Raw genomic sequence first — 8,159 nt, 5'->3', positions numbered from 1 at the left:
AAAATATCTATTTTGGGGGAGAAATCCAAGTACTTCTTACCAGCTTGTTAAAAGATGTATTCAAGATGTATTTTCATTTAACACAGTGTATCTCAAATTTACTTCACTGTGCAATTCTCTCATTCCAAATATCTCTTAACACCTTTAGAGTGTGAACCATTTTAGTAGATGTTACCATAACCACAGCGAGTGTCTTGAAGGATGTCATTTCAGACATTATGGTGAGTGAGTGTGTTGGGGAAGGGTGAGGAAGGTCACTTTTCTCCGTAGCTCACATCATACTCTGAAAGCAGCTTCCGGCTTGAATACTGGGCTAGTGCTTTTCTACAGAGTGGAAACGATTTCAGCCTGGTCCTTGGTAGTGTATGTATTAAACATGCTGAAATACACAGTGATTAGGACATAAATGATTTTTCATTGTAATAAAAATGCTATATTAAACATCATTTTGTGTATTTTTTTTCTTTCTTTAAAGTTAAGATTTTCTCAAAGGTGCATATCTAGAAGTGCTTTGTAGACTTTGCTTCCCATATTGCCAGATTGTTGCCCCATCCTTGCACAAATTTTGAATCCCTTCAGTTACTAAAGATGAGTGTCTGTATTTACCTGATTACAAGCAAATTGAGCACATTTTTTCATATGTGTTTATTGACCAATCATATTTTCCTAAAAGTGCTTTTTTTATTCACGTACTTTCTCTGTTTCTTTTTGGGTTTTCCCATTGATTTTTTAGGATCCCCCAAGTAATCCAGGTATTGATAATTCCAGGTATTGTTGTTGTTTAGTTGCTCAGTCATGTCCGACTCTCTTTGCAACACCATGAACTGCAGCATGGTAGCCTTCCCTGTTCTTCAGTATCTCCTGGAGTTTGCTCAAACTCATGTCCATTGAGTCAATGATGCCAGGTATTACACATTTATAAATGTTGGACTTATTTTCTTCACAGATAGCATGTGTTGTAACTGTGTTACAGTGTTCATTGTTTTGCTAACATTAAGTTTAGGTACAGTTTTCATTTGAAAGTGAAAAGTGAAGGTGAAAGTTGCTCAGTCCTGTCTGACTTTTTGCAACCCCATGGACTATACCAACTGAGCTATTAGAGACGCCCATAGTTTTCATTTTAAATCATACCAAATAATTGTATTCAAAAGACAAGAAGGACCTCTTATGGAGAAGGAAATAGCAACCCACTCCAGTATTCTTGCCTGGAAAAGTCCATGGACAGAGGAGCCTGGCGGGCTGCAGTCCATGGGGTTACATGACTGAGCATGTGTGCACGACGGTGGAGGGAGATGGGTTGGTAGCAATAAAGTGGTAGAACTAAAAAAAAAAAAAAGGACCTCATGATTTACTCCTTTTAAATATGTTTTCTGCCATGCATCTGCAAATAGAAATAAGTTCCCCCAATATGTTATTTATTTATATTTCTCAGTAGATTAAATGACATCAAGCTGTACACTTAAGATTTATGCCTTTATGTAGCATAGAAACAGACAAGCAGCCCCTGATGTGCTGGAGCTGCTCAGGTCCCTTCAGTTACATCTTGGTGTTTTCCTGGTGACTTTCAGTGATCTCACTTCCCTAAGTGGCTCAGATGGTAAAGAACCCGCCTACAATGTGGGAGACCTGGGTTCAATCCCTGGGTTGGGAAGACCCCCTGGAGAAGGATATGACAACCCACTTCACTTCAGTATTCTTGCCTGGAGAATCCCGTGGACAGAGGAGCCTGGCAGGCTACAGTCCTTAGGGTTGCAAGGAGTCAGACACAACTGAAGCAACTTAGCAACAGCAGATAGGCAACTCTGTGACTCCAATGGGTCAAGACAAAAACAAGATCATTCTGTAATAATGCTGAAACACAGATAAAACAGGAACATTTTTCAAACCACAAAATGCCAAACATGCACCTGGATAATAGGAATGACTGCTATTTCTTTACCAATTGTAATTTTAACCTTGCTTTATTCTGCTCCCCCAGAGATAAGATTTATTAATATATGTAGTCATAAACAAGAAGGTCCTATTGTATAGCACAGGGAACTATATTCAATATCCTGTAGTAAACTACAATAGAAAAGAATATGAAAAAGAATACTAATTCCTGACTACTTCCAATCCAGAACAAAGCCTCACTTCCTTAAATCTTCTTTAAATCAATAAACACAAGAACAAGCCTTCTAGCACCTTCTCGTGGACACATCCCCATGGTTCCCAATGGTGTGTGTTCTTTGCTGCAACGAAAACAGTAAACCTAACTTGTTATTTTACAGGAATGTTCCTAGTGGTGTTTGGCTGGAGGACACCTGTACACTTTAAGTATATGCATCTTAACAATAAAAATATTTTTTTAGGGTTCAGTTTTTCAACTGACTGATCAGAAGCTAAGTTGATTGCAACACTAAGGAAGTTGTGAAGTGAAAGTCACTCAGTTGTATCTGACTCTTTGCGACCCCCATGGACTGTAGCCCACCAGGCTCCTCTGTCCATGGAATTCTCCAGGCCTGAATAGTGGAGTGGGTAGCCATTCTGTTTTCCAGGGGATCTTCCCAACCCAGGGGTCAAACAACCCAGGTCTTCCACATTGCAAGAGGATTCTTTACCATCTGAGCCACCAGGGAACATTTATTTATTTAAACAGAGCCTTAAGATCATCTGTAACAGTTTTTTTTTTTTTTTTTCATCTGTAACAGTTTTTTCAATCAATGAAAACAGGATATAGTTAATTCTCAGCTTTGCTGATACATCTGCCATTAACAGGATATTTTGTTGTTGTTCAGTGACTAAATCCTGTCTGACTCTTTGTAACCCCATGGATTGCAGCTTGCCAGGCTTCCCTGTCCTTCAGTATCTTCCAGGGTTTGCTCAAGCTCTTGTCCATTGAGTTGGTAATTCTATGTAACCATCTCATCCTCTGCCACTCCCTTCTCCTTTTGCCTTCAGTCTTTCCCAGCATCAGGGTCTTTTCCAATGAGTCCGCTCTTCGCAGCAGGTGGCCAGTGTATTGGAGTTTCAGCATCAGTCTTTCCACTGAATATTCAGGGTTGATTTTCTTTAGAATTAGGCTGCACAAATCAGTCCTTTATTCTTTTTCAAAATCCACTATTTTCCTTAATGTAACATTTCCATGTGGCTGCATTTGGAAAGAACTCCTTAAAGAGCCTCTGGTTAATTCACCAGGCTCTAGCATAGTTTGCATAAGAAGTCATAATTTGCATAAGAAGTCATAATTTGCATAAGAAAGCAAGATTCCCTGTACTCAGATAAGGGGATAAACTAGCCTGAGTGATTATTTTTTCCATTCATAGAAGGAATTAAAAAATTGAGGGGCTTCTCGGTTGGTCCAGTGGCTAAGACTCTGGGCTCTCAATGCAGGGGGCCCAAGCTCAATCCCTGGTCAGGGAACTAGATCCCATACGCCGCAACTGTCTCCTATTGGCCCAGGGATTGAACCCTGGCATTGGGAGCATGGAGTCTCAGCCACTGGATCACCAGGGAAGTCCCCTTCAGTTCCTTTCTAATCCTATCCCCTACAAGATGGCAAACCCTAACCACCCAGGACTTACTTGCCAGTCTCAGGGCCATTGTATAACATGTTCCCCTGGAGGTAGATCCAGTGGTAAGGGCAGAAGTGAGTTAGTATCCTGATCAATAGTTTCTACTGGCTTTTGGTAAGCACAGTTGAATTCAGATTGTGTTGACAGGAGAATGCACTGTCTTACTGGAGACTACATCATCTTATTAACCTTGTGATTGGTTGGCACACAGCCTGTATTGGGCACTGGCAATGGGGCTGAGGGTGGACTGGTGGAATGGTAATGCAAGGCCGGACACAACCACAGGCAGGGGTGGTGGTACCTCACAATCAATGTTCTTTCTGCTGGATTTTGCTTAATGGTTATAATCTTCCCTGGGTGGTGCCTGTTAAACGCCTTACACTTTATCCCTAGTCTGAGGGGAGGATGTGTGTGGACTGGGCAGCAATGGTGACCTCACTGTGAAGTAAATATGACTGCTGGATCTACAGCCAGATGCCGTCAGCATCCACCTCTGGACTTCAGCCAGATGCCGTCAGCATCCACCTCTGGACGTCCGTGAAAAATTGACCCTATAAGCATCTGGCTACAAAGTTTGCATGCCTCATGGACTCCTGAGACTCTAGCTGCTGTTGTTATCACAGAAAAAAACGTGAAAGTGTTGGTTGCTCAGTCATGTCTGATTCTTTGCGATCCCATGGACTGGCAGGAGCCTGCCAGGCTCCTCTGTCCATGGAACACTCCAGGCAAGAATACTGGAGTGGGTAGCCATTCCTTTCTCCAGGGGATCTTCCCAACCCAGAGATCAAACCCAGGACTCCCACCTTGCAGGCAGATTCTTTACCATCTGAGCTATGAGCAAAATATCAGAATTATTTTTTTTATTGAGGTATAAGTTGATTTACAATGTTTATTACCTCTGTACAGCAGTGAGTCATACTTTTTCACATTCTTTTCCATTATGGTTTATCACGGGATATTGAATATCCTGTGCTACACAGTAGGACCTTGTTTACCCATTCTGTATATACCAGTTTGCATCCACTAATCCCAAACTCCCAATCCAACACACTCTCACCCCTCTCCCCCTGGGCAACCACCAGTCTACAGAGAATCATTTCTTAACATTCATTACAACTTTTATTATAACTCAAAAAATGTCAGAAATTCTAGAGAAAGTATAGATAAAATTTAGTAATCATTTCCCTCTTTTAAAAAATGCTTGAATTTTTGTTGAACATTGTCCTCCTACGGGTTGACTGGTTTAGCTATGACTGATTTAATTTGTCACATAATACATGTGTGCATTAAAGTATGTATTTCTGAAGCATGGGCAAAGGTGGAATCTGATGGATGGTGATTATTCCAAATGCTGTAAATGTCTACACATGCACAATTAATGGACAATCTCATAGCAATTGAGTATCATATGCTGTTAACAGTTTACTATTTTTGGTGGACAAGTTAGTGTCTAGTTTTCAACGTGCCAGTTCCTACAATCTGACAGATCAAGTCATGAACCATTTTATTTCAGATTAAAAAAAATAAACCTTGTTTTAATGGGCTGCTAGATTTGACTTGCTATTTTAATTGGAACATTCATATACCATGAGTACAGTGGATTATTTTTGTGTCTGACTGGACCTGTATGCTGTCCTTTTCCAAATTTGGTACAGGGGTTATGCTAGCCTCATAGCTGATACTCTTTATAAAATCTTGAAGAGTTAGATTTTATCTGTAAGTTAATCTAGTACTAGAGGAATAACATGCCATAGCACTTTCATCAGTTTTTTTCTTGGGTCTTACTATATTCAGGAAAATACTACTTTTCCTGGACTTCAGACATACTATTAAAAAAACTGAATATATGCATATACTGTAACATGATGAATATAAACAAACATTTCCTACATCTTATCAAAGTTGTATACATATACACATTTATGTTTAAGAAAATACTTAGGAAAATAATGCTTTTTCCATAATTTCACATATAAAAAATTAAATGTAAACATTTTCTGAACGTTTATCTGAAGCATTCTGAATATTTGAATATCTGAAACAGGTCTGAAATCAGTCCTGAATACTCCTTGGAAGGACTGATGCTGAAGCTCCAATACTTTGGCCACCTGATGCAGAAAACTGACTCATTGGAAAAGACCTTGATGCTGGGAAAGATTGAAGGCAGGAGAAGGGAATGACAGAGGATGAGATGACAGAGGTTGGATGGCATCACCAACTCGATGGACGAGTTTGAGCAAGCTGTGGGAGTTGGTGATGGACAGGGAAGCCTGGTGTGCTACAGTCCATGGGGTCGCAAAGAGTTGGCCATGACTGAGTGAGCAACTAAACTGAAACATTTTCTTTTACTAATTAAAGTTGAATAAACATGTGTATGTATATATACTATATGTGAAAACACTTTCCCCAGTACTCAGATTATATATAGTTGAATATAAATGTTTAACAGAGAGGCATGGAATTTATTTCACCTACAACCAAGCATAGAGCAGTTCTGAATCATTTCATCAGCTCTACAGTGTCAAACACACAAGCAATTCTATCGCCTGTGCCAATCTCAGATTCTCACATTCTCTGGTTGTAAAGCAGCCACAATCCCAGATATCACAGAGACGTATCCTGTATAAGGGAAAGCCATTTCCACCTATTTTGTTAAGTAAAGAATATTTAACTGAAGCTCACTTGCAGTCTTTTGCTTAGACCTTCGGTGGTCAGCACTGCTACACATATGTGTATACTGTGCTAAGTCACTTCAGTCCTGTCTGACTCTTTGCGACCTGCCAGGCTCTTCTGTCCATGGGATTCTCCAGGCAAGAATACTGGAGTGGGTTGCCATGCCCTACCCCAGGGGGTCTTCAGGCGGGTTCTTTACCACTAGCACCACCTGGAAAGCCCATTACACATATGCTCAATTGCAAAGCAATCAGGAGGGCAAGCATCTGGCATTTAGATTTAGGTGGGCAGCAGGCATCTAGAAAAGGGAGACTGGTTAATACCAGTGGATAGGCAACCAACAATGTCTGCCAAAATACTGCCTTATTTCTTGATATCTTTAATTGCTTTTTTGATGTGAACCATTTTAAGTCTATTAAATTTGTTACAATACTGCTTCTGTTTTATGTTTTGGTTTTTTGACCATGAGGCATGTGGGATCTTAGCTCACCGACCAGGGACTGAACTGGCACCCTCTGTGTTGGAAGGCTAAGTCTCAACCACTGGACCACCAGGTGAAGTCTCTTTGATCTCCTTCATTTCTGCAGAAGTTACACATACTTTCTCACTTATGATGCTTGAATTTTTTCTGTCCAGGGTACAATCTCTTTCACTTCAAAAAGTTTTCAAGGTGTCTTTTGGGTTTTGCACTTATTTTGCTAGAGCACCTCAACAGACTACAGCTGGATGCTTGTTTCACTCGCTCATTCCTCTGGTCAACACTTATTGAGAACCTCTTAGGAACTGGCAGTGGACTAAGTATTTATAATAAAGTGAGAATGAATCCTGGCTTTTAATTGTCCCCATATTCTATACATACATTGAAAGAAGTTAAATTCCCTGAGCTTTGGTTGCATCCTACAAATTTTAACATGAAGTTGTCTCTTTGTCATTCATTTGCCGAATGATAATTTGACTTTTTTTTTTTTACTTCCTTTTTAATGTAAAACTTATACAGGTATCTTAAATTTCCTTGTAGAGAAATGGATTTTGTCTGAGGCTTTATTTTCTAATTCACTAGAAGAGAGGTCAGAGATTATGGCATATGTCTCCTGTTTTTTGGAAGGTCTTAAAGAATCATCTAAATCTTCTCTGACATTACAGTAGCCCACTTTTATTATATTGGAGTTCCTTACACTATGAATCCCCTGGTGGGGAAAAAGGCAATCTATAAAAAACTTCAGTTTTAAAATTTTTCTCCAGAAGGAACTAACATTCTAGAAAGAAAGATGATGTAAGATATTCATATAGTCACTGTACACTGTAAGGCCTTCCTCTTACAGGATTTCTAATACAAAACTAGGAAAACAAAAAAGTTAAGAATATAATGCAGCTCTCATTTAGCACACTTCCAATATGAGTCAGATAAGGGATACAATGTACACAATACTAAGAAATATGATGCTAATATTACTAATTGGTTAAGTAATTAGCCCTATAAGAAATGAGCAATAATGGTGAAGTAAACACTAAATGTTAAATCCTTTCCCACTCTGATTTGGTTCAGGTTAATTTTAGCAGATAGATGTTTCATCTATGATATTTGTATTGTGACACTTGATTTCCCATAAAGGCTAATGACCCTTCATGTTCAGAAAAGTTAGAATGATTTCTGTCTCTAACATTTTCACTACCTTTCTAAGATCGCCCACTTAGCTTATCTTCACGGAGTTTTTTAATTTTTCACCAACTGAACTCTGATGTCTAATAAATTTTGAGATACAGATACACCCCTCCCAATTCCTAACATTTATAAAATTCTGGCCCTTAATTAAAGGCCTCGTATCCACAGTATGAAGTGTGATATTAACCTGTTGTCCTTAAATGCTTTCCCACATTCCTGACAATTACATAGGCTTTTGTGTTTTACTAGCACAAATTTCCAGACGTCAA

This window comes from Cervus canadensis, chromosome 18 (genome assembly GCF_019320065.1).
Source record: "Cervus canadensis isolate Bull #8, Minnesota chromosome 18, ASM1932006v1, whole genome shotgun sequence".
Classification (NCBI taxonomy): Eukaryota; Metazoa; Chordata; class Mammalia; order Artiodactyla; family Cervidae; genus Cervus; species Cervus canadensis.
This window is presented reverse-complemented; position numbering follows the sequence as displayed.